The following is a 27,663-nucleotide window of genomic DNA, read 5'->3' on the forward strand; positions in this document are numbered from 1 at the left end:
TCAGGCAGGAGAAGGAAATAAAGGGTATTCAGTTAGGAAAAGAGGAAGTCAAATTGTCCCTGTTTGCAGATGACATGATTGTATATCTAGAAAACCCCATTGTCTCAGCCCAAAATCTCCTTAAGCTGATCAGCAACTTCAGCAAAGTCTCAGGATACAAAATTAATGTACAAAAATCACAAGCATTCTTGTACACCAGTAACAGACAAACAGAGAGCCAAATCATGAGTGAACTCCCATTCACAATTGCTTCAAAGAGAATAAAATACCTAGGAATCCAACTTACAAGGGATGTGAAGGACCTCTTCAAGGAGAACTACAAACCACTGCTCAATGAAATAAAAGAGGATACAAACAAATGGAAGAACATTCCATGCTCATGGGTTGGAAGAATCAATATCGTGAAAATGGCCATACTGCCCAAGCTAATTTATAGATTCAATGCCATCCCCATCAAGCTACCAATGACTTTCTTCACAGAACTGGAAAAAACTACTTTAAAGTTCATATGGAACCAAAAAAGAGCCCGCATCGCCAAGTCAATCCTAAGCCAAAAGAACAAAGCTGGAGGCATCACGCTACCTGACTTTAAACTATACTACAAGGCTACAGTAACCAAAACAGCATGGTACTGGTACCACAACAGAGACATAGATCAATGGAACAGAACAGAGCCCTCAGAAATGATGCCGCATAGCTACAACTATCTGATCTTTGACAAACCTGACAAAAACAAGAAATGGGGAAAGGATTCCCTATTTAATAAATGGTGCTGGGAAAACTGGCTAGCCATATGTAGAAAGCTGCAACTGGATCCCTTCCTTACACCTTATACAAAAATTAATTCAAGATGGATTAAAGACTTATATGTTAGACCTAAAACCATTAAAATCCTACAAGAAAACCTAGGCAATACCATTCAGGACATAGGCGTGGGCAAGGACTTCATGTCTAAAACACCAAAAGCAATGGCAACAAAAGCCAAAATCGACAAATGGGATCTCATTAAACTAAAGAGCTTCTGCACAGCAAAAGAAACTATCATCAGAGTGAACAGGCAACCTACACAATGGGAGAAAATTTTTGCAACCTACTCATCTGACAAAGGGCTAATATCCAGAATCTACAATGAACTCAAACAAATTTACAAGAAAAAAACAAACAACCCCATCAAAAAGTGGGCAGAGGACATGAACAGACACTTCTCAAAAGAAGACATTTATGCAGCCAAAAAACACATGAAGAAATGCTCCTCATCACTGGCCATCAGAGAAATGCAAATCAAAACCACAGTGAGATACCATCTCACACCAGTTAGAATGGCCATCATTAAAAAATCAGGAAACAACAGGTGCTGGAGAGGATGTGGAGAAATAGGAACACTTTTACACTGTTGGTGGGACTGTAAACTAGTTCAACCATTGTGGAAGTCAGTGTGGCGATTCCTCAGGGATCTCGAACTAGAAATACCATTTGACCCAGCCATCCCATTACTGGGTATATACCCAAAGGACTATAAATCATGCTGCTATAAAGACACATGCACACGTATGTTTATTGCGGCACTATTCACAATAGCAAAGAGTTGGAACCAACCCAAATGTCCAACAACGATAGACTGGATTAAGAAAATGTGGCACATATACACCATGGAATACTATGCAGCCATAAAAAATGATGAGTTCGTGTCCTTTGTAGGGACATGGATGAAACTGGAAAACATCATTCTCAGTAAACTATCGCAAGGACAAAAAACCAAACACCGCATGTTCTCACTCATAGGTGGGAATTGAACGATGAGAACTCATGGACACAGGAAGGGGAACATCACACTCCGGGGACTGTTGTGGGGTGGGGGGAGGGGGGAGGGACAGCATTAGGAGATACACCTAATGCTAAATGACGAGTTAATGGGTGCAGGAAATCAACATGGCACATGGATACATATGTAACAAAACTGCACATTGTGCACATGTACCCTAAAACCCTAAAGTATAATAAAAAAAAAAAGAAAAAAAAAAAAGAAAAAAAAAAAAAAGAAATCTTGATTCTGCCACCTTCCTTGCTGTGTGATCTAGAGTCAGGCCCTTAACCTCAGTTGTCTTATCTGAAAAATGGAATCATAAAATCGTCTCACATTTTAAGGAGATTGAGTTAACTCATACAAAGCACTCAGAACAGTTCTCAATAAAACGCATTAGCCAACATTATTATCTGCACTGAGGGGGACTATTGGCCAATTAGAAAGTTTAAGCCAATGCAGGTCCTGTCCTCCAAGCTCATGGTCTAGTCACAGGAAATAGTTACAAAGGACTCTTTCTCATTCCAGGGTCCCTTGTGAATTAGCTGCCCCATGAAGGTGGAACATGAAATTTTGTGGGAATGCCAGACCTCCCATCTTCCTACAGAGGGAGCTCTTTTCAGGGTAACTGTTTCGAAAATTTTTTAAAATTTATTTTAGCCTGCCACAGTGGCTCATGCCTGTAATCTCAGCACTTTGGGAGGCCAAGGCAGGAGGATCACTTGAGCTGAGGAGCTGGGGGACCAGCCTGGACAATATAGCAAGACCCCATGTTTTTAAAAGATTATTTTAAAAATTGAGGTATCACCTGGTTAAAGTGCATACAGATGTTTATACCCATGGAATCACCACCATGATCAAAATGTAGAATAATATTACCATCACTCTGTAAGGTTCCCGCCGCCTCATCCTGGGAAGGAGCCCCCAGCACCACCCCAGGTAATCTCCTTTCTGCCTACTAACCCCCTTATGTGAGTTTCATACAAATGTAATCATAGCAGTGGTGTATTGATACATGTCTGACAACCAGCTCTCAAAACAATAAGAAGCAGAAGCAGAAGCAGAAGCAGAAGAAGAAGAAGAAGGAGGAGGAAGAAGAAGAGGAGGAAGAAGAGGAGGAAGAGGAGGAGCCCTGATCTGTACCTTTGTCAATTTTTCTTTTTTTTTCTTTTTTTTTTTTTTGAGACGGAGTCTTGCTCTGTCACCCAGGCTGGAGTGCAGTGGCACAATCTCGGCTCACTGCAAGCTCTGCCTCCCAGGTTCACGCCATTCTCCTGCCTCAACCTCCTGAGTAGCTGGGACCACAGGAGCCCGCCACCACGCCCGGCTAATTTTTTGTATTTTTAGTAGAGAGGGGGTTTCACCGTGTTAGCCAGGATGGTCTCGATCTCCTGACCTCGTGATCTGCCAGCTTTGGCCTCCCAAAGTGCTGGGATTACAGGCGTGAGCCACAGCGCCCGGCCCTCCTTTGTCAATTTTTCTAGCAATTGCCACTGCTGATTTGAAGCAATCAAGGTGTGATTATTGAACATGGTATTGGAAATATATGTACAGTAGAACACAATTATATATATTATTTCCACCAAATAGATACAATAGATGCAAGTAATCTCAATTGCATAGACAAGAGTAAAAATGTGGTAAAATAATTAGGAAGTGAAGAGTTTTTAGTTTACTACCTTTATATGCAATTTATTTAGTTGTAAGTTTATAATTTAATTTTAAATAAAGCATGTATTTAATGATTGGATTGCAAAATTCCTAAAAATGTATGTAATAACTTGTTCTCATGAGCTAGTATGAGCTGTCTTTATCACACTCCTGAATCATGCACACTTTGTATTATTCTCTTCTGTGGGCTTATTTCACTCAACACTCTGTGTGATTCATTCCTGTCATTCTTTTTTTGAGTCAGAATCTTGCTCGGTTGCCCAGGCTGGAGTGCAGTAGCATAATCGAGGCTCACTACAGCCTCAACTTCCTGGGCTCAGATGAACCTCCCACCTCAGCCTCCCAACTAGCAGGGACCACAGGTGCCTGCCATCATGTTGGGCTAATTTTTATATTTTTTGTAGCGATGGGGTTTCACCATGTTGCCCAGGCTGGTCTCAAACTCCTGGCCTTAATCAATCCTCTGGCCTCAGCCTCCCAAGGTGCTGAAATTACAGGCATGAGCCACTGCCCGGCCCATTCCTGTCATTCTGTGTAACAGTCATTTGTTCTTTTGTTGTTGTTGTTGTGTAGTGTTCTATTGTATGGACAGACCACAATATTCATTCTCCTGTTGATGGCCATTGGGATGCTTCCTGGTTTTGACTACTAATTGCTTTCAATTTTAAAGCTGCCTATAATCATTCATGTACACATATTTTTGTAGATATATGTGTTTATTTCTCTTGAATCTTTACGTAGGAGTGGATTTGCCAGGTGTTGGACAGGCATTTGTTTGTTTTCAGTAGATAATGCCAAATGGTTTTACCAATCACTCACTGGACCCTTGCCATCTGCAGTGATTGAATGTTCCCTGGTTCCACTTCCTTGCACCTACTTGCTACTGTCAGGCTCTAAAATTTTAGCCATTCTGGTGAATGTGTAGTGATCATCTCAGAACAATTTTAATTTGCATTTCCCTGAAAAGTTCAGTTTTCATTAGGTTTGGACTCAAGTGATCCGCCCCTCTCGGCCTCTCAAAGTGCTTGGATTATAGGCATGAGCCACCACATCCAGCCCGTATTTTACAGTTATAAAAACCGTGAATACTAATTAAAGAAAATTTTGGAAACACAAGAAAGTACAGAAAAGAAGAAAAAAATTCTCCACGATCTCATCTCCCAATGTCAATTATTATTAATAATGTCCACATACACATTTTTTCCCACTTTACGTTATAATAAACCATTCATAACTCTGTAACATCATGTTTTTTAATGGTTGCATTCCATTTTGTGGATATATCAAAATGTATTTAACAACAAAATAGTGTTATCTGCTTTCCACTTAATATTTTCCATGGTTTGTGGACATTTAAGATTCATAAATCTTGCACAAATTTTTGTGCCACAGGAAGCAGATGCCAGAACTTGCCTACTTATCACTTATTGAGCACTGAATCTCTGACCACTGACAGGACTGTCTGGCTCACAGTTGTTTATGGGCAAAGAAGTGATTCTGAAAGTAAACAGGGAAAGAAACAAAAGTCCCTAATTAGGCCAGGATCGGTGGCTCACGCCTATAATCCCAGCACTTTGGGTGGCCGAGGCAAGTGGATCACTTGAGGCCAGGGGTTCAAGACCAGCCTGGCAAACATGGTGAAACCCCATCTCTACTAAAAATACAAAAAATTAGCCGGGCGTGGTGGCACACACCTGTAGTCCCAGCTACTCGAGAGGCTCAAGCAGGGAGGCAGAGGTTGCAGTGAGCCAAGATTGTACCACTGCACTCCAGCCTGGACAACAAAGCAAGATCCCATCTCAAAAAAAAAAAAAAAATTAGCTGGGAACGGTGGCCTGAGCCTGTAATCCCAGCTACTCCAGAGGCTGAGGCAGGAGAATCGCTTAAACCCAGAAGGTGGAGATTGCAGTGAGTGGAGATACTGCACCACTGCACTCCAGCCTGGCGACAGCGTGAGATTCTGTCTTAAAAAAGAAAACAAAAAAAAAGAATCCCTAATTAGACTTAAAATTTCTAAAACATATTATAAGTTTAATTCCTTATTTTTATCATTCACTCAATTATCACTCATTCATTTTATATTATTTACAGCTAGACATATCTGGACTTTTGACTCAGCTCTGTCACTTACCAGCTGAGGGACTTTATGCCAGTGACTTGTTTCTCTTGGCCTGTTTTACCATCTGTAAAATGGGTAATAATAATGCCTGTCCGGGTTGTTAAGAGATTAAACTTAAGTGCATGAAGCACCTTTCCCATCTGACCTTTGAATCTCCTCTCTTTTGTTGGTTGAGCAACATGGCAGGCTTGAGTGAATTATCCACACAGTGGCCTTAATTTGGCTTTGTTGATGAGTGGATGAAGACACAGAGAATGCAACTGGTGGAAAACAGAGTTGCTTATGAGCTCAGAACTAGAGCCAGAAGAAGAACGTGGGCCTTTGTTCCTTCCAGTGGTCTAACATGTCTCTTATAAGTCTTCTGCCCAGTGGAGTTCCCATGTCTTTGTGTGGGAGTGGTCAAACATCATTTCAATTTCAGAGCTGCACTTAGAAAAATGACCATTAAGACTCTTACCTTTTTCTCCTGTAACTTCAGCAATGCTTCTTAAAGAGTTTTCATTTTTGTCTAGTTGCTACTTTCTCATTCCTCCCAGTGCTTTTCTCTGGGTCTAAGAATGAATGAAGAAGCCCTTTTGAGGTCTCCAGCACTAACCATGTCACCTCAGTGACTTCCATGGGCCATTAGGCAGCCAGTCAGCAGCATTTATGTCCTGCTATCAGCAGGATATGGAATACGGGGGAGGAGAAGTCATTTCTCTCCTGCTGATTCAACATTCATTAATGTGTTAGCAACAGAGGAGGCATTGTTACCTGCAGCTCCCATCTGAGCTACGGACTTCCTAGAAAGATTAATGCTGTCTTCAGTGTGAAACAACAACAACAACAAAATGGTTACAACCAGTCCTTTCAGAAAAAATGGCAAGGGTTTGCTGTTGTACTCCTCCCAGACCCTCTGCTTCTCCTATTTCGACCACATTTGAAAAAGGATTTCTCTGTTTCTACCACGAATAATACTCTATTGTCCAGCACATTGCAGGGACTTAATTTCCTTTGTGCATGGACCTTTTTGACAACCAGTAGGCACTGGAGAAACTAATACCGTCCAGGGTCCATCATCTTCTTCTTCCTCTTTTTTTTTTGTTTTTTTTCCGAGATGAAGTTTTGCTCTTTCACCCAGGCTGGAGTGAGGTGGTGCAATCTCAGCTCACTGCAAACTCTGTCACCCCCACCCGCCCCCGGTTCAGCGATTCTCCTGCCTCAGCCTCCTGAGTAGCTGGGATTACAGGTGCCTACCACCATGCCCAGCTAATTTTCGTATTTTTAGTAGAGACAGGGTTCCTCCACGTTGGCCAGGCTGGTCTCCAACTCCTGACCTCAGGTGATCCGCTTGCCTCGACCTCCTATAGTGCTGGGATTACAGACATGAGCCACTGTGCCAGGTCTCCATCATCTTCTTTACAGTGAAGTCCAAATGGTGTCAACTTCCTCACTTCTTTACTTACCTCTTAATCCCCTGCCATTTAGGGTTGGCCCTTGACACTGCCCTGAGCCTGTTCCTGCCAAGATCACAATGTCAATAAACGCTGTGGTCACTCTTCCGCCCTCCTCTTCCCTGACCTCCCTATGGTGTTACCCAACCTTCAGCCACTTTCTGCCTCTTGAAAAGTTCCATTCCTCAGCTTCCTGGTCTGCAAATATTCCTCCTTCCTCTCGCATTTTTGGCACTTCCTTATCGCTCTTCCTGGGCTCATCTTTTCTCTGCCAACTCTTCAGCTCAGATGTTGCCGAACATTTTCTTTTTGCAGTGGAACCTTTTTTTTTGACAAATGAGATTTTATGTATATTTGAACCCAGTATAAAACACAGAAAACCACGGTCACTATGGTTGAAATTGTGGGTGGCACTTTCCCTCCTCTTATCTCCTCTCCCAGAATCCCCAAGAGCTCCTCTCCAGAATCCTGGACCTCTGAGAAGCCACAGCCCATGTGATGAGGTTCTGTGTGGGTCTTTACGCCTCACTCCACTCATGCATCCTGGATGGCCCCAACCCTCCTGGCATAACAATGACTATTCTTTTCTCCAAATGTGCTGTGTGTGGAGGGGCCATAAACAAATGCTCTTTTCTTTTTTCAATGCTTCTTTCAAGCATTTGAAAAATGAGACTTAGGAGGCAGATGGAGAGCGAAAAATGTCAGCTTTATTACTGACAAAGCTGCGTAGAGAATGTCTTTACATCGTTAGCCTAATGGATTTGCTATATTTCCTAGAGTTAACTCTCCCATCAGTCCTGGGCAGAACTGGAATTCCCAGGCATTTATACAGAAGAGAAGGGATGAGGTTCTCCCAAACTCACCAATCAAAAGTCACTCCTTCTCCCATGGGGAAGAGTGGGCACAGAGACCAGGAACACTAACCTCACAGCCAACAAAGATGGCTCCACTCCCTGGGGGCGTCTTGTGGTTTGTGAGGCACTGAGGCATTTAGTGTACTGAGACCAGGCATCCTCAAACACATAGAACAATTCAACACATGAAAGAATCGTTCAGGTGTGGTGGCTCACACCTGTAATCCCAGCATTTTGGGAGGCCGAGGCAGGTGGATCACCTGAGGTCAGGAGTTCAAGAGCAGCCTGGCCAACATAGTGAAACCCCCATCTCTACAAAAGTATGAAAATTAGCCAGGCAGGATGGCAGGTGTCTGTAATCCCAGCTACTCAGGAAGCTGAGGCAAGAGAATCACTTGAACCGGGGAGGCAGAGGTTTGAGTCGAGATCGCACCATTGCACTGCAGCCTGGGCTACAGAGTGAGACTCTGTCTAAAAAAAAGAAAAAAAAGAATTCTCCTGAGTCTTGCATGACCTTTGAACATCCGATCGGACATTCCATACATAGGCGAATGAGGATATAATTATCTGTATCTAGGCTGGACACCATGGCTTATGCCTGTAATCCCAGCACCTTGGGAGGATGAGGTAGGGGGATCACCTGAGGTCAGGAGTTCAAGACCAGCCGGGCCAACATGGTGAAACTCCATCTTTACTAAAAATAAAAATTAGCTGGGTGTGGTGGCGCACGTCTGTAAACCCAGCTACTCAGGAGGCTGAGACAGGAGAATCACTTGAGCCTGGGAGGTGGAGGTTGCAATGAGCTGAAATCGTGCCACTGCACTCCAGCCTGGGCGACAGATTGAGACTCCGTCCAAAAAAATATGTATATATATAATCTGTTTCTAGAACATTAATCTATTTTTACATACTGAAAGTACTTTTTGCACAGTTTTTTTTTCTTTTCTTTTCTGTTTTTTCTTTTTGAGATAGAGTGTTACTCTGTCTCCCAGGCTGGAGTGCAGTGGCGCAATCTCAGCTCACACTGCAACCTCTGCGATTCTGGCACCTCAGCCTCCCGAGTAGCTGGGATCACAGATGCGAGTCACCACGCCTGGCTAATTTTTGTATTATTGGTAGAGATGGGGTTTCACCATGTTGGCCAGGCTGGTCTCAAACTCCTGACTTCAAGTGATCTACCTGCCTCGGCCTCCCAACGTGCTGGGATTACAGGCATGAGCGACCGTGCCCTGCCTTTTACAGTTTTTATATGCACTATATACTGAATTTTCTAGAAAAGCAAATACTACACAAATTGAACACTGATTATACTTTCATAGATTGAGAACTTACCTGAGGGTTGTTCAATAATTTAGAAAATTATGAAATTTTCTGATGACAGTGGCTCCTGTAGTATTTTCACCATTAATGCAATAACACATTCATGTATTGGTTGGTATCTGTGGCTGTTGCACTTATAGTGAGAACATCTGACTGCTCCTTTGTGGCTTCCGGTAAACTTCCACCCAAATATTGCTCAGATGCATCAGCTCCCTGCAGGCCCCATGGTTCTCTTTCCCCCTGGCCTTTGCACTTCCTGTGCTTCCTGCGCTTATCTGAGGAGTGTCCCTGAGTATGAAGGAAGAGTACCTCCTCTAGGTTTCCAGAGTGTTGCTCACACTGCATCTGAGTCTCTGTCTGTCTGCTGCCTCTGCCAGCAGACCTTAAGTTCTGCCAGGGTAAGGACCCATGCACACTGCTGGCTTCTGCATCCCTAGTGCCTGACCCAGGTTCAGGCACATGATAAGCAACCCTTCTCTCAATATATATCTTCGCATCAAGATAAATAGCATCTATTTGAAAAGCTATAAATCTCTGGTCCCTCAGGAACTAATGGTGGAATCTTCCCATCAAAGCCAATCACAGGCAAACTAAGGTGAAATAAAGGTCTCAGCGAAAAGGAAATTTTTCCTCTCGAGATGATCTTAGGAGGCCTTGTCTTTCATTCTTTAGTGTTTCTGCCAGAAAATCAATTGTTAAATTATTCACTGAGTCAGATCGGGTCATTTTGAAAGTAATCTTCAGAGTGAATGAACCTTTATCAAAGTTGACATTATTCCTGATATCTGAACAGATTAGTTTTATAATTTAATACTTAATCTGTCCACAAAACACAATGAGAAAAAAATGCTGCAGCAACCTGGGTATTGAAGGACTCGCCTTCTTGATTGTTTTTATTCTCTTTTTACCTTATCAGGTGAATAAAACTTGGAAGTAATAAAAAGAGACTCATAAAACAATGCTCATTTTGATTTACACTTCGAACCCCTTAATTATCAGCAGCTTAACTGTCTCTCCTGATTTCCGTCTGACTTCTGGCTGAGCGACAGGGTGCACTCATTGACTCAGAGACACTGGCAGGGGTCACAGAGGTTACCCGTACATATAAGTCAGAGAGTTCAAAGTCACCAAGGTGAAGCTGCATGCATGGGTTCTGCTCTTGACTCCTTAGTCTGTGGCCTTGGAGAGGCACCCCCTCTCAGAACTTCCTTTTTTTTCTTTCTTTTTTTTTAAATTTAACAGAAGCAGGATCTCCCTACGTTGCCCTGGTCTCAAACTCCTGGGCTGGAGGGATTCTCTGGCCCCAGCCTCCCAAAGTGTTGGGATTACAAGTGTGAGCCCATGCTCCCAACCTGAACTTCATTTACTTCAATGGTAAAATAGGGATGAGAGTGTCTGCTTTGCAAGGTTGTTGGGAGAATTGAATGAATGATGGATAAATGGCCCGTGAAACCAAGGAAATGCTCAGTGAAGGTTAGCTTCCGCTCCAAAGGGACACATGATCACTGTGCTTTCCTCTCTTCTACTCCTTACGCATTATCTTTGGCCTTAAACCACACGGGAACATCTCATTTCTTCTTTTAATTCAATCCCTCTGTTAGAATTTGCGTCTTCCTCAGAAAGTCTGTAAGGTGGTGACTGCATATTTATTCTGGTAGAATTAGGGAGATTTGCGTGTTTAATAAAAACCATGGATGGCCGGGCATGGTCGCTCATACCTGTAACCCCAGCACTTTGGGAGGCCAAGGTGGGAGGGTCGCTTGCATCCATGAGTTTGAGACCAACCTGGGCAACATAGCGCAGACCCCTGTCTCTACAAAAAAATACAAAATTAACCAGGTGTGGTAGTTTGCCCCTGTAGTCTCAACTACTTGAGAGGCTGAGGTGGGAGGATTGCTTGTGCCAGGGAGGATGAGGCTTCAATGAGCTGTGATGGCACCACTGCACTCCAGCCTAGGTGACAGAGGAGATCCTGTCTCAAGGAAAAAAAAAAAAAAAAAAGAATACTTTAAAAATTAAAAAAGAAAAACATAGGTATGGCTCAAAGAATGAGATTTTCTTCACTAAGACTTCCAGTGACTGGAATTTTGGAAAAAATTCAGCTTCACCTTTTACAAAGACCCCAGTTCTATTTACAAAGAGAACCTGACTCCATCATTCATCAAGCTGCAAAGCACTTAGCATTTTTGGTTGGCTAGGATTCACTTATATATTACCTTGTACCACAGGCCAGGATGACAGCTCTTCCATGTGGATTATCAGCAACATAAGGCCAGGGGCCATGTCTGTCTACATCACTGTATCTCTTAGGACTGTGCCTGATACCTAGTAGGTGCTCAAAAATATAACTGCCAAACGAATGAATAAATATATCTCACCCATTCATGGAATCATAGTATTGAAATTGACTTGATACTTAGGAGGATGTGATCAATAGTTTTATATCCCCCAAAGCTTTCTGTAGTCCCAGGAATTTTCCATGTGCTAACCTGATGAGGGCTGATAAAACTGCTATATTTTGGAAGCTATCTACATACAGAACAAAGTTCACTTCGCTTTGCTGTACTTCACAGCTCAGCCTTGATTAGAAAGTTAGAGGAGATTCAGGAGAATTTGTGCCAGGGAGAAAGCCAATTAAAGCCCAAATGGAAAGAAATTAATGGCCTGCAGTAATTCTGCGGTCTGAGGGCAAAGTCTCAAATCTCTCCCTCCCTAAAGCCAGTGCTGGGTTTTCCAACCTTCTCAATGCTTTTGTAATGAATTTTTGTTGTTGTTGTTGTTAATGTTGAAATTCCTAGTGAAATAATGGCCAGACAACTGTTTACAGCCCTTACTTTAGTAAATGAGAAAATCTGAGAAATGTCTTCCTTTGTGTTAATTTTACCAGATTTATACCTTGGCAAGTCACTGGGTGGAACTGGAACAGTTTGGGAATCAAATATATAGTAACTGGAACAACCCTATCATTATTACCAGTTTTAAATTACTGTGGCTGTTACCAGCTGAAATGCTACAGGAAAATCTCAGTTAATTGGACATGAGCCTTCTAGGAACTGCAAGTAATTTGATAAAACATAACACGACAGAATAATATCATTTAACCAAGTTCCCGTAGGGGTCTGTATCTATGCTGCATGCTCAGGACTCATTTGGTCTACATTTTGCATATTGCTATCACTAATATCTACCTACAGTATTAAAAATGAGAAGTGGCCGGGTGCTGTGGCTCATGGAGAGACGCTGTATCTATTAAAAAAAAAGAAGAAAAAGAAAGGAAGAAAGAAAGAAAGAGAAAGAAAGAAAAGAAAAGTGGCTAGAGCCACTTTGAAACTAAAATTTTAATTTAATTCAAATGTTAATGTAAATTTAATTTATTAAACATTCCAGCTCTATAATATTTTGAGTCATGAATGCATTTTTATTATGACATAAACATCCAGAAATGTACAGAGTATGATAAAGTACCAACAGAAATAGAAATTAACACATTGTTAATTTTTTGATGTCTTTGTTTCAGACATTTTTGAAGAAGTAGTGCCTTAAAGATAAAATTGAATGGCCGGGCGCAGTGGATCACGCCTGTAATCCCAGCACCTTGGGAGGCTAAGGCAGGGGGATCAACTGGGGTCAGAAGTTCGAGACCAGCCTGGTGCAACATGGTGAAACCCCGTCTCTACTAAAAATACAACAATTAGCTGGGTGTGGTGGTAAGTGCCTGTAATCCCAGCTACTCGGGAGGCTGAGGCAAGAGAATTGTTTGAACCTGGGAGGCAGAGGTTGCAGTGAGCCAAGATCGCACCACTGCACTCCAGCCTGGGGGAAAGAGCGAGACGTCGTCTCAAAAAAGAAAAAAAAAGATACAACTGAACCTCTCTGTCCCCTCTTTCCCCATTCCAGAAGCTTCTGTATCCTTCTCATCCATGTCTTTATAGTTTATTTATGAACAACATATAGCATTCTTTGAATATTTAAACAAATCGCATTATACTATATATAATTATTAATATATTAATATTATCTATAGTATATGGCATTATACTATGTATAATATGGTATTAATATATTAGAATATATTACGAATATAATAGTACTAATATAATTATATTATAATATATAATTTTTTTTTTTTTAGACGGAGTCTCACCCTGTCCCCCAGGCTGGAGTGCAGTGGCACTCAGCTGACTGCAACCTCCCTCTCCTGGGTTCAAGGGATTCTCCTGCTGCAGCCTCCCGAGTAGCTGGGATTACAGGAGCACACCACCATGCCCGGCTAATTGTTTTGTATTTTCAGTAGATATGGGGTTTCGCCATGTTGGCCAGGCTGGTCCCAAACTGCTGACCTCAGGTAATCTGCCTGCCTCAGCCTCCCAAAGTGCTGGGATTACAGACGTCAGCCACCATGCCCAGCCTATAATATAAAATTATGCTATTATTAGTATAATAATTAAATATATTATTATACTATTATAACATATTAGTAATATAATTACTAATAGAATACTATATTACATATAGTATAATGCTGTATGCTATAGATATTAATATATTATTAATATACTATACTAATATACTAGTAATACAAATATATCCTATATTATATATAATATAATGCCATTTGTTTACATAGTCAAAAAAGCTATATATTGCTCATAATAAACTATAAAAACATGAATATATAATATATTATAATATGTAAAATATAATATATAACATATATAATTTTTATTATACAATATAAATATAGAATATATACTATATTATAACATTATGCTATAGTATATGTAATACAAGTACATAACATAATAATATATATTATATTCTTAATTATATAATATATAGTATATGTTATATATATAAAATACTACATATACATACAAAACTCTGCAACTTGATTTTTTTTCAGTTGTTATAATTTCGGGCCATATATATATATATATATTTATTTATCAAACCTCCCAGGTTCCATATATAAGAACAAATGTCAGGCTGGACACAGTGGCTCGCACCCGAAATCTCAGCACTTCGGGAGGCTGAGGCAGGAGGATTGCTTGAGCCCAGGAGTTCAATACCAGCCTGGGCAACATAGTGATGCCCTGTCTCTACAGTAAATAGAACATTAGCTGGGTGTGGTGGTGCACACCTGTGGTTCCAGCTACTCAGGAGACTGAGGCAGGAGCATGCCTTGAGCCCAAGAGGTCCAGGCGGCAGTGAGCCGTGACTGCATCATTATTCTCCATCCTGGGTGACAGCGTGACACTCTGTCTCAAACAAAACCCCCAAATTTCATATATAAATAAATTTTATTCACTTTTAACCCCTCTAGAGAGTTTCAAATTATAAATATGCCACAATGTATTTATTTAGTGCCCTAAGGCTGATATATTTGGATTGTTTCTAATGTTTTTCCTGTTAAAAACAATGCTGTAATGCACATCTTGGCATATTTTTGGGGGGGAATATGTGTGAGAATTTCTCTATAGTCATTTATATTTCTTATGATTCCTGATATGTTTCGGCTTGCTTTTAGTTATTTAGCTTTTTTTATAGTTTTTTTTTTTAAACAGGGTCTCACTCTGTCACCCAGGCTGGAGTGCAGTGGTGTGATCTTGACTCACTGCAACCTCCCCTTCGGATTCAAGCAATTCTCCCGCCTCAGCCTCCCGAGTAGCTGGGATTACAGGTATGTGCCACCATGCCCGGCTAATTTTTGTATTTTCAGTAGAGACGGGGTTTCACCATGTTGGCCAGGCTGGTCTCAAACTCCTAGCCTCATGTCATCAGCCTGCCTCGGCCTCCCAAAGTGTTGGGATTACAGGCGTGAGCCACTGCCTATAATGGGTACCATGCTTTTTCTTTGCTTCTTCATCCACTCTTTCCTCTTCCCTGGTTTAGAAGTTAAACATTTGATTTATTTTCATTGGCGGTTAATTATTAGCATGCATGATTGCAGGTTTAGAGCTAATGAAAATCTCTATTATTTCCTCAAACAATACAAGGAACTTTGTATGCTTTTACTCCTAAAACCTCCTCCCATCTTCCGTAATATTGTTGGGCAATATTTTAGTTTCACTTACAAAATAAAAATAAATCCTCCCAGTTGTTCTTCATTATTGTTAGTTATCATAATTTTACAGTGAATATTGTTTAAATTTATCATCTTTTTTTTTTTTTTTTGAGACAGAGTCTTTCTCTGTCCCCCAGGCTGGAGTGCAGTGGCGCGATCTCGACTCACTGCAAGCTCCGCCTCCCGGGTTCACGCCATTCTCCTGCCTCAGCCTCCCGAATAGCTGGGACTACAGGCGCCCGCCAAAACGCCTGGCTAATTTTTTGTATTTTTTTTGGTAGAGATGGGGTTTACACCGTGTTAGCCAGGATGGTCTCGATCTCCTGACCTTGTGATCCGCCCACCTCGGCCTCCCAAAGTGCTGGGATTACAGGCTTGAACCACCGCGCCCGGCCTAAATTTATCAACTTTTTAGTCAATTCCTTACTCATCATTGGCTTTTTGCATTATACACCTTCCTTATAGGTTTGTTTTCTTACTTGCTGAGATATCATCTTTGTTATTTCTCTTAATAAGGAATTGTTTGCAGTAAAATTCCCTAACCTTTTGTGTCTGAAATATCTCTTTCGGCTCACTCCTGCGTAATGATTTGGCATGTATGCCTCATACTACCTCCCTCCTCTTGTCTCTATCGGCCCTGGAGGACTCCGAGTAAATATATGCTGAATCTGTTCCTTCTGTATGAACTGTTTCCTGACTTCTTTCATACTTTTCACCATTTTATGAGCTGCATTTTGTGTGATTTCCTCAAATCTACCTTTTAGTTTATTAGTTATCTCTTTAGCATGTTGTATAATGTGTTCGTTGAAGTTTTATTTTTAATGACTCTCGTTTTATTTCTAGTTCAGTTGAATTTTTTAAAAATTTCACAGTCCACCCCAACCCTAGTTTTGTGTTGTATTCTTTCATTTTCTTTTGTTTCTTTCTTTCATGCATTTTATTCCTGTGTATTATTGCCTGCTTGAATATATGATTTTAAGGTCTCTTTGAGATTGCTTTATATGTATAGTTCTTGGTTCTAAATTCTGTTGCATTTGCTGCGCCTACTAATTTTCTCTTACAGCAGTTATTTACTTCATGAACTTAGTAATTTTTTTTTTTTTACCATGAGTTTATCTTTGCGGGCAGTGATTTTCTGTGAAATGCATGTGCTTGTTCCAGACCTTAAAGATTCCAGACCAGTTTTTTTGTTTTGTTTTGTTGGGTTTTTGTTTTGTTTTGTTTTTTGTTTTTGAGACAGAGTCTTACTCTTTTGCCCAAGCTGGAATGCAGTGGTGCCTCACTGCAGCCTGGACCCCTGGGCTCAAGCGATCTTCTTGCCTGTGCCTCCCAAAGTGCTGGGGTTATAAGTGGGAGCCACCCGCCTGACCAGCTTTATGTTTGCTTCTCGGAATGGGTTCTTTTGACTGATTGGTAGCATGGATTAAGACCACAGGTTTGTGTATGATATAGGTGGATGTTCTACTTTCTTTCGAGTGATTCTTTTTTTTTTTTTTTTTCTTGAGACAGGGTTTCACTGTGTCACCCAGGCTGGAATGCAGTGGTGTGATCATAGCTCACTGCAGTCTCAACCTCCCAGACTCAAGTGATCCTCCTGCCTCAGCCTCCTGAGTAGCTGGGACTACCAGCATGAACTACCACGCTAGGCTCACTTTTTAAAGTTTTAGTAGAGATGTGGTCTTACTATATTGCCCAGGCTGGTCTTGAACAACTGGACTTAAGCAATCCTCCTGCCTCAGCCTCCCGAAGTGTTGGGATTACAGGCATGAGCCACCAAGCCCAGCTTGATTCTCTTACTTTCTAAGGCCCTGGAAGATGATCAACTTTCTTGCTGTGTTTCTGGCTAATAAAAGGACTTCTGTTGGCTGTTTCTTGGTGCTCAGATTTATGCTGGGGCGAGGGGGTGGTCAGTTCCAGCTCCCCACTTCTCATAGGCTGAGAGATTCTGAGCATTTGTTTAATCACCAGTCTCTGCAGTATTTATCTAGCTCTAATACCCTCATGGACTATTTCTTTTTAGCTCCTGCTCCTTGCTCTGAAGTCTGGGGGATATTCTTTTCTTATTTTCAGAATTGGCCAGGTATTTAAACACTGGGACAAAGGGATTAAATTTTATCTAGCATTACTATGTGATGAGAATGGAAGAGTCTCCCCATATGCAAAATTAATTAGAAGTTCAGTAATCAGTGATTCCATTTTTGTGTATAGGATATTACTTGCCCCTTTTGAGCCTTGAGATCCTCAGCTGTGTTTGGGAGTAATGTTAATATCTACCTAAAAGGATTGTTGTGAAGATTAAAGAAAGCAGATAATAGAAATGTTACCTAGAGATCAGCTACGGTCTTGCTACTCCCTTAATTTTAGATAAAATATTCTTAAACCCCAGCCCTCATGCAGTGAGTAGGGAGGTGGTGGGGCTTACCTTCTGCTCATCTTGGCTTTTGAGTTTCCGCATGTGGTGAATTAATTCTGTTTAAGTACTGCCTCTATGTCTTAAACATGCTGGGCTGGGCACGGTGGCTCACGCCTGTAATCCTACCACTTAGGGAGGCCAAGGCCAGCGGATCACCTGAGGTCAGGAGTTGGAGACCAGCCTGGCCAACATGGTGAAACCCCGTCTCTACTAAAAATACCAAAAAAATTAGCTGGGTATGGTGGTGCCCGCCTGTAATCCCAGCTACTCTGGAGCCTGAGGCAGGAGAATCGCTTGAACCCAGGAGGCGGAGGTTGCAGTGGGCAGAGGTCGCGCCATTGCACTCCAGCCTGGGAGACAAGAGAGAAACTCCATCTCAAAAATAAAAAACAAAAACAAAATACACAAAACAACATGCTGGTCCTCTTCCATAATGTGTTCCCCTATGTGGGAATTTTTTTTTTTTTTTTGAGACGGAGTCCCACTCTGCTGCCCAGGCTGGAGTTCAGTGGCACGATCTTGGTTCAGTAGCTGAGATTATAGGCATGAACCACCACGCTCGACTAATTTTTGTATTTTTAGTAGAGACGGGGTTTCGCCATGTTGGCCAGGCTAATCTTGAACTCCTAACCTCAGGTGATCTGCCCGCCTCGGCCTCTCAAAGTGCTATGATTACAGGCATGAACCACCGCACCCAGCCCATGTGGAAAAATTTTACAAAAAAAAAAAAAAAAAAAAAAAAATCACCAAAACATAAGCCACCCTCATAGGGCTCTGTGCATTGTGTACTGAAAATTGAAGGATCCCTTGATCATTTCAGCACCTTGAGATCCATCCATCGCCATATTGACTGAAACCCCCCACCCCACCTCCCATGTTTCCTCTCATCTCTCCTCCTCATTCCTTCTCTCTGTGTTTACCCTAGAACTTCACGTTCTTCTCATTTCATGAGGCAGAGTGGTTCGGCTTTCTCTAGCTTTGAGCACCAAATTTCCTTCTGCACTCACTTTGCATAACTGAGCCAAGGTGCTCAGTGAACTTTCCAGATAAGCAACTCCCTGTCCTTAGAAGGAAGTTGTTATTTTAAATAGCAAGTTTTTCATTCCTTTGTATGTAAAGCACAATAACTAGCACATAATAAACACTCAACAAATGTTAGCTATTAAGATATCATGATTTCCACTTTTAAAGTCTGTGATTCTTTTCTTTTTTCTTTCTTTTTTTTTTTTTTTTTTTGAGACAGAGTCTTGCTCTGTCACCCAGGCTGGAGTGCAGTGGCATGACTCTCGCTCACTGTAACCTCTGCCTGCCGGGTTCAAGCCATCCTTCTACCTCAGCCTCTCAGGTCGCTGTGACCACAGCCATGTGTCACCATGCCCAGCTAATTTTTGTATTTTTTGTAGAGATGGGGTTTTTCCATGTTGCCCAGGCTGGTCTCGAACTCCTGGGCTTAAGCTATCCGCCCATCTCGGCCTCTCAAAGTGCTGGAATTACAGACATGAGCCACCATGCCTGGCCAAGTCTTTGATTCTAAATTAGATTTAATGACTGATTAAGCAGAATTGATTTCAAAAGGGAAGTATGGAGGCAAAACAGTGATCATCCCAAATTTGAACTAAAATTATTATTACTATTATTATTTTGAGAGGGAGTCTCACTCTGTCACCCAGGCTGGAGCGCAGTGGCGTGATCTCAGCTCACTGCAACCTCTACCTCCCGGGTTCAAGCGATTCTCCTGCCTCAGCCTCCTGAGTAGCTGGGATTACAAACATGTGCCACCATGGCTGGCTAATTTTTTGTATTATTAATATAGACCACTGTGCCCGGCTAGAATTAAAATTATTTTGTATTTACTTACATTCTTATTCCTTTACTAATGCATATGAATAAAGAAAATACAGATGGCTGCGTGCAAACAGTGTATGATAATATTAAATTTAAAAAAAGAAAGTAGGCTGGGCATGGTGGCTCATGCCTGTAATCCCAGCACTTTGGGAGGCTGAGGCAGGCAGATTGTCTGAGGTCAGGAGTTAGAGACCAGCCTGGCCAGCATGGTGAAACCCTGTCTCTACTAAAAATACAAAAATTAGTCTAGTGTGGTGGTGTATGCTTGTAATCCCAGCTACTTGGGAAGCTGAGGCAGGAGAATCACTTGAACCCAGGAGGAGGAGGTTGCAGTAAGCTGAGATCACGCCGTTACACTCCAGCCTGGGCAACGGGGCGAGGCTCTGTCTCAAAAAAAAAAAAAAAAAAAAAAAAAAAGAAAGTAGTCTGGGTGCTTTGGCTCACGCCTGTAATCCCAGCACTTCGGGAGGCCGAGGTGGGCAGTTCACCTGAGGTCTGGAGTTTGAGACCAGCCTGCCCAACATGGCGAAACCCCTTCTCTATTAAAAATACAAAAATTAGCTGGGCGTGGAAGTGGGTGCCTGTAATCCCAGCTACTCCGGAGGCTGAGGTAGGAGAATCGCTTGAACCGGGGAGGCGGGGGTTGCAGTGAGCCAAGATCGCGCCACTGCACTCCAGCCTGAGCGACAAGAGTGAAACTCTGTCTCAAAATAAATAAATTAAATAAATAAATAAATAAATAAATGTAAAAAGCACAAATTGATCTTATAAAGAGGCTGTCAATCTCATTTATAATCAGGGAAAATAAAAATAAAACCAAGGGAGACACCATTTTACTCTCACCAGAAGTGCAAAATTAAAGAATCTGATAGGTCAGGTACAGTGGCTCACGCCTGTAATCTCAGCACTTTGGGAGGCTGAGGTGGGCAGATCACTTGAGGTCAGGAGTTCGAGACCAGCCTGGCCAACATGATAAAACCCCATCTCTACTAAAAATACAAAAATTAGCCAGTCATGGTAGTACATACCTGTAATCCCAGCTACTTGGGAGGCTGAGGCAGGAGAATCACTTGAACCTGGGAGGTGGCGGTTGCAGTGAGGCAAGATCATGCATTGCACTCCAGCCTGGGCAACAAGAGCAAAACTCTGTTTCAGAAAAAAAAAAAAAGGAAATACAAAAATTAGCTGGACATGGTGGTGGGTGGTGGGCACCTGTAATCCCAGCTACTTGGGAGGCTGAAAGAGAATCGCTTGAACCCAGGAGTTGGAGGTTTCAGTGAGCCAAGATTGTATCACTGCACTCCAGCCTGGGCCACAGAGCAAGGCTCTATCTCCAAAAAAAAAAAAAAAAAAAAAGTGATAATAACAAGTGTTGGCTAAGATGTGGAGCAATGGTGACTCCCACACATTGCTGGTGGGAATGTTAATTAGCACAACCACTTTAGGTAACAGTTTGCTATTATTTGGCAAAATAGAAGAAATGCCTGTCCTTCTAGAGAAATTCTTATTCATGTGCACCTGAAGCTTGACAAAGTAGTCAAACCAGCATGGATCAAAACAGCCCCAAAGAAGAATCAACCCAAATGCCCAAAATAGTAGAATGGATAAATAAATTTTATATTATTCCTGCAATGGTATCTCATACAGCTAGAGTAATAACAAAATTTTACAGCTGCACATGAAAACATGGATAAATCCTGCAATCAGAATATAAATAACAGAAGCAAGTCACAAAAGGACATCTAAATCATGAATTCTCTATAGAAAATGCAAAAACAGATACAGTAGAACAAACCTGTATTCACAGCCAGTCAGTTCTCTGTTCCCCTCTGTTTCTGTCCCTCTCTCTTGCCATCTTGAGATGACCTTGGAGACAAGCTCGTAATTTGCTAGTGCAGGGCTTCCTATGAGTGGTGTGTATGCTGTGTTCCTCTGGTTTCATTTGCTCACACATTCATTCAACAAGTACCGAATACCAACTCTGTATAGGGCACTGTTCTTAGTGCTGATGGCAAAACAAGAAGACAAAATTCTGCTTCTATCCTGGAGCTAACATTTTTTGAGGGGCAGAGGGGTGAGTAGAGGATAAGGAGGAGACAGTAAATAAAATAAAAATGTAAATTATACATACACTAGATAGTGATAAGTACTGCGGGAAAAAATAAAGCCAGGAGAGGTTGTAATTATAAGTAGGGTGGCCAGGAAAGAACTCTTTGTGATGGCAATATCTAAGCAAAGATTTGAAGGAATGAGGAAGGTAGTTATGCCATTATCTGGGGAAGTGCTTTCCAGATACAGGAACAGCAAGTGCAAGGGCCGGGAGGTACATCCTTATCTCACCTGAGCATTTCAGAATCTGAGGAACATCTACTCCAAAAATCTCAAAATTTCCTTGCACTGTTACATGGTTCTTGCCACAAATATGACTCATGCTATTTTTACAACCAAGGAGAATCTATAATTTGTGAGCCAGCATGTGCATGTAGGAATAATCTTGACATAAAGTAATAATTGAAGTCACATTTGGTGACTTCGTTAACTTATATCAGTTCCTTGGGGCTAACATGAGTTACCATACAGAGCACAAATGTGAGAATCTGGTTTAAATTGCAGCTTTGCCACTCTGTGGACTTGAGCAATTTATTTAATCTTTCTGAGTGCAGAAAGATAAAATTATATCCACCTTGAAGCACTGTGATGAGGATTGAGAGAAAATACAAGTTCAAGTCTTTGGTGACCTTCAGTAAGATTTTACAATGTTCTTTGCATACATCTTGCACATTTCTTCAATTATTCATATCCTTGGTATGCTATTTTTGTTGTTGTTGTTGTTGTTGTCGAAAAAGAAAATTCTGAAAGTCTCCCAGGTTTAAATTATTCTCCTGCCTCAGTCTCCTGAGTAGCTGGGACTACAGGCTGGTGCCACCACGTCCTGCTAATTTTTTGTATTGTTAATAGAGTTTCACCATGTTGGCCTGGCTGGTCTCGAACTCCTGACCTCAATGATCTGCCTGCCTTGGGCTCCCAAAGTGCTGGGATTACAGGCGTGAGCCACTGCACCCGGCCTCATAGATCTATTTTGAATCCCTCCAGCTCTAGAAAATCATATGGGGAAAAGAATTAATATATACTACACACAGACATTCATTCTTAGTGCTGCACTGCAATATAACCTGTCTGTGTTGCAGTCTCTAACATCTCACACTCTATATTTATTCATGTCTTTGGTTAATACCTGTATCATTTTAGTCTGCTAAGATTCAATTAATATCAATAAAAATAAAATAATAATAGTATAGTAAAGTCATAATATTTTATGCTTATATCACTTGTTTCCTGAGAGATCACAAAACTATAATAACATTATTTTATGAGTCATCTTTGCTAACCTGACTTTTATTCCCTTGAATGGATGTACATATTTATACTAAAATATCATTCCTTGGCTGGGAGCGGTGGCTCACACCTGTACTCCCAGCACTTTGGCAGACTGAGGTGGGTGGATCACTTAAGGTCAGGAATTCAAGACCAGCCTGGCCAACGTGGTAAAACCCTGTCTCTACAAAAAATACAAAAATTAGCCAGGGTTGGTGGAGCATGCCTGTAGTCCCAGGTACTCTGGAGACTGAGGCAGGTGAATTGCTTGAACCCAGGAGGTGGAGGTTGCAGTCAGTGAGCCGAGACTGTGCCATTGCACTCCAGCTTGGGCAACAGAGTGAGACTGTCTCAAAATAAAACAAATTAAAAATAAAATAAAATAAAATAAAATAAAATATCATTGCCTGTGTATGTGAAATTCAAATTTAACTGGGGCCAGGTGTGGTGGCTCATGCCTATAATCCTAGCACTTTGGAAGGCCAAGGCAGAAAAATCACTTGAAGCCAGGAGTTAGAGACCAGGTTGGGCAACACAGCAAATCCCTATTCTTAAAAAAAAAAAATTAAATAATAGAACTAGGCCGGGTGTAGTGGCTCACGCCTGTAATCCCAAGCCTTTGGGAGTCAGAAGTAGGCAGGTCACTTGAGCTCAGGAGTTCAAGACCAGCCTGGGCTATATGATGAAACCTCATCTCTACAAAAAATTTTAAAAAATTAGTCAAGCATGGTGGCATCACCTGTAGTCCCAGCTACTCAGGAGGCTGACGTCTGAGGATCACTCCTGACCTCAAGGAAAGCATGTGGATGTCTGGGAGGTGGGGACAAAGCTTGGGTGAGGGGGACAGTAAACCAGAGAGACCGGGAATCCTAGTTTTTGGTAGCAGGAGGTTTGGAGCCCTTTAAAGGAAAGTTACTTCTGTTTTTTGTTTGTTTGTTTGTTTGTTTGTTGTTTTTTGTTTTTTGCTTTTGTCAGTGTTTTCCTTGCGAATGAAACTGAATCTGTGAAGGTGATGTCAGATGAGAGATTGAACCACTCCAGCTACAAGGTAGAGGCGGCATTCTGTGAACACTCAGAAGCTCTCCCTGGCTTCCCCGTCAGCCGAATAGAAGTCTGAGCTGACTGAGACATGCACATGCTTTCCTTCCGGGCAAAACAAAACCTTTCATCATGCCTTTTCTACATCTCCCAGGGCCTCCACAACTCCTGTGATCCAAGACCTTCTCGAAATGCCAAAGTTACTTATTGTTAAATATTTTCAAAGCAGTGTAGGCAGTCCTGCCAACCCCGTCCCGGCTGTCTCCAAGAGCCCTGGCCAACAGTGCAAGGGTCTTTGCCAATTTCCTGGAGAAAGGGGGTGTTACAGTTAAGTGGGGAGGGATCTTAAAGGGCCAGAGCCAATATTAGGGCTCCAGGCTGCCACATCTTCTGTCATTAGTAGGGACAGTTGGTGTCTCCTCCCTTTGTTCCTCACCCAAGCAGTTATTGTCTGCCTGTCTGATAGACGTGGTCTGGGAGGAGCTTCTGCCAGCTCACCTCTAGATAAGAGTGTGGAAAACACAGCCTTTGCTTCTTCCTGGGGACACGGTCTTGACCCTTGAGCTGGAAAGAAGAGGCTGGTTCCAGGGAGGGAATGGGCCATGTCTCAGTCAACCTCTTTCTTTCTTTTTCTTTCTTTCTTTCTTTTTTTCTTTCTTTCTTTCTTTCTTTCTTTCTTTCTTTCTTTCTTTCTTTCTTTCTTCTTTCTCTTTCTTCTTTCTTTCTTTCTTTCTTTCTTTCTTTCTTTCTTCTTTTCTTTCTTTCTCTTTCTTTCTTTCTTTCCTTCTTTTTCTTTCTTTCTTTCTTCTTTCTTTCTTTCTTTTTCTTTCTTCTCTCTCTTTCTTTCCTTCCTTCCTTCCTCTTATTAATTTATTATTTATTTATTTGAGACAGTATCTTGCTCTGTTGTCCAGGTTGAAGTGCCATGGTGTGATCTCAGCTCACTGCAACCTCCGCTTCTCAGGTTGAAACGATCCTCCTGCCTCAGCCTCCCGAGTAGCTGGGACTATAGTCATGTGCCACCACGCTGTGCTAATTTTTGTATTTTTTGTAGAGACAGGGTTTCACTGTATTGGCCAGGTTGGTCTCTTGAACTCCTGGCCTCAAGTGATCCACCCGTCCACCCATCTCGGCCTCCCAAAGTGCTGGGATTATAGGTGTGAGCCACCATGCCCGGCCTCTCTCTCTTTCTCTCTTTCTTTCTTCTTTCTTTCTTTCTTTCTTTCTTTCTTTTTTTCTTTCTTTCTTTCTCTTTCTTTCTTTCTTTCTTTCTTTCTTTCTTTCTTTCTTTCTTTCTTTCTCTTTCTTTCTTCTTTCTTTCTTTCTTTCTTCTTTCTTTCCTTCCTTCCTTCCCTCCCTCTCCCTCTCTCTCTCTCTCCCTCTCTTTCTTTCTTTCTTTCTTTCTTTCTTTCTTTCTTTCTTTCTTTCTTTCTTTCTTTCTCTTTCTCTCTCTCTCTCTTTCTTTCTTTCCATAATTTCTCTAGAAGAAACTCAGTTGACTTCTTTCTTGCCTGTGGCTGGACCACAGAGAGGTGGATATTTGAAAGGGAGGACAGGAGGGAAGACAGCCACTAAAAACAGGCACTGGCTGGGCAGGGTGGCTGCTCAGACTTGTAATCCCAGTATTTTGGGAGGCCGAGGTGGGAGGATCACTTGATCCCAGGAATTGAGGCTGCAGTGAACTATCATGGCACCACTGCACTCCAGCCTGGGTAACAGAGAGAGACCCTGTCTCTAAAATAAATAAATAAATAATAAATATGTAAATAAAAGCAGGCACTATTTTGGCTGTTTTGGGTCTAGAGCAGTATTTTCCATGTTTGGGCATTTGCATTCCACCTTTGTAATTTTTGCTGACTCTCTTTATTTTATTTTAATTTTTTCTTTTTTGAGATGGAGTCTTGCTCTGTCGCCCAGGCTGGAGCACAGTTGCACGATCTTGGCTCACTGCAACTGTGGTCTCCCAGGTTCAAGCGATTCTCATGCCTCAGCCTCCCAAGTAGCTGGAATTGCAGGTGTGCTCACCACACCTGGCTAATTTTTTGTATTTTTAGCAGAGACGGGGTTTTGCCGCGTTGGCCAGGCTGGTCTTGAACTCCTGACCAACTTAAGGTGATCTGCCCACCTTGGCCTCCCAAAATGCTGGGATTATAGGCATGAACCACCATGCCTGGCCTGCATTTATTTTTATAAATGCACATCTCTGGACCTAAAAATGCTTATCCATGTGACCTTTGAAACCATCTCGAGTAATAATAGCTGAAATTTATTAAGTGTTTTGGGCCCTGAACTATTTCCAAGCCCTTCATGGTATGAATTTATTTATTCCTCACTGAGAGGAGGGGAGGAGGAGGAGAATAATACTACTGACTTCAACTACTGTGGTGTGAGGATTCTCTGGCTGGTATGTGTAAAGTGCTCAGAACCGTGTCTGATAGGAAGAAGATACGTGCAAGCATTTGCTGTTAGTATTATCATTGCCATTTCACAGATGGCAAAATGCAGGCAAGTGTAGGGATACTGGCTTGCTTAAGGGCCCAAGATGGTGGAATCAAATCCAGACACCGAGTCCGGAGCCTAGACACTAATCCTTGGCGCTGTTCACCTTCCACACTCTTGGAAACAGTTCAACCCACCTAGAAGAAGTGCTCACTGTTTGTCACCTGGATGCAAAGGGTGGGATGTGGTGCCTGCTTCTCTGACCAGTGAAGTTGGTGTGCAGTTTCTGTAGAGGACTGGAGGATGGAGTCCCATGTCTACTCAGAAATGTCAGGAACTCACCTGCTAAGCTGGCCCATCCAAGGAGGATGCTGAACCTTTATCCATTCTGAACAGAATCTTCAGAGGAAGGAGCTACTGTCTCTCTTCACTGTTCCTGCAATGCAGAACCAAACGTTCCGGCTTTGAACAAAGGCATTGACCATAAGTTACTGGCTTGAGTATTCTACGTGCCTAGCCCTGGGGGAGGAGGGGTGGACTTGAACCCAGCCTGTTCTATAAGCGTGCAATGCCTAATGGTCCAAAAGGTGTTGCAGATGAAGTTTTTGATCTTCCTGAGAGTAATCTGTTTTTCACCACCCCAGAGGCCCTCATTTGCATACCAACATATTGATTTGGTAAATAAAACTGTTCCTTTTCTTCCATACAGCAGATCCCTAAAGGATCTTAACCTGACCGATGGAGTCCAGTTGAAGTTACGATAGGGACCTGAAAGTGCCTCCTGCCTGCTGCAGAAAGTTGAGATTTAATTTATTAATTTAGACTTCCAAACAACCCCAGACAATGAACAGCTTATGCTGTGTGCATTTTTCAAACATTTAGAAAATGCTTTTGCTGTTAGAAACTTCTATCTTCTCTCCTCTGCCTTTTAAGGAGAGTATCAATCGTAAGCCTTCGTTTAGAACATGTTTTTTTGTTTGTTTTTGTTTCTGTTTTTCCTTAAGCAACGGAATCTCACTCTGTTACCCAGGCTGGAGTGCAGTGGCACAGTCACAGCCCACTGAAGCCTTAGACTCCTTGGGTTCAAGCGATCCCAGCCTCCTGAGTAGCTAGAACCGTGCCTGGCTAATTTCTTAATTTTTTTAGAGACAGGGTCTCACTATGTTTCCCAGGCTGGTCTCCAACTCCTAGCCTCCAGCAATGCTCCCACCTTGATCTCCCAAAGTTCTGGGATTACAAGTGTGAGCCACTGTACCTGGCCTAGAACAAGTTTCTAATACAGACTCATCTC

General features: G+C 42.0%; 1 long non-coding RNA gene across 2 annotated transcripts; it reads right to left on the bottom strand.

Moving 5' to 3' along the window:
• Positions 1–2,050: 2,050 nt before the first annotated feature.
• LOC129464556 (uncharacterized) lies at positions 2,051–26,808 on the bottom strand. Of its 2 annotated transcripts, none has more exons than XR_008651633.2 (3): positions 26,715–26,808; positions 21,316–21,525; positions 2,051–2,107 (listed from the first exon to the last, which is right to left on the bottom strand). It is a non-coding gene; the product is annotated as an uncharacterized lncRNA (long non-coding RNA). The 2 variants fall into 2 exon arrangements; XR_010116332.1 differs by lacking the exon at positions 2,051–2,107 and adding an exon at positions 6,057–6,142.
• Between the last annotated feature and the right edge of the window lie 855 nt (positions 26,809–27,663).

This window comes from Symphalangus syndactylus, chromosome 16, assembly GCF_028878055.3.
Source record: "Symphalangus syndactylus isolate Jambi chromosome 16, NHGRI_mSymSyn1-v2.1_pri, whole genome shotgun sequence".
In the NCBI taxonomy this organism is placed as follows: domain Eukaryota; kingdom Metazoa; phylum Chordata; class Mammalia; order Primates; family Hylobatidae; genus Symphalangus; species Symphalangus syndactylus.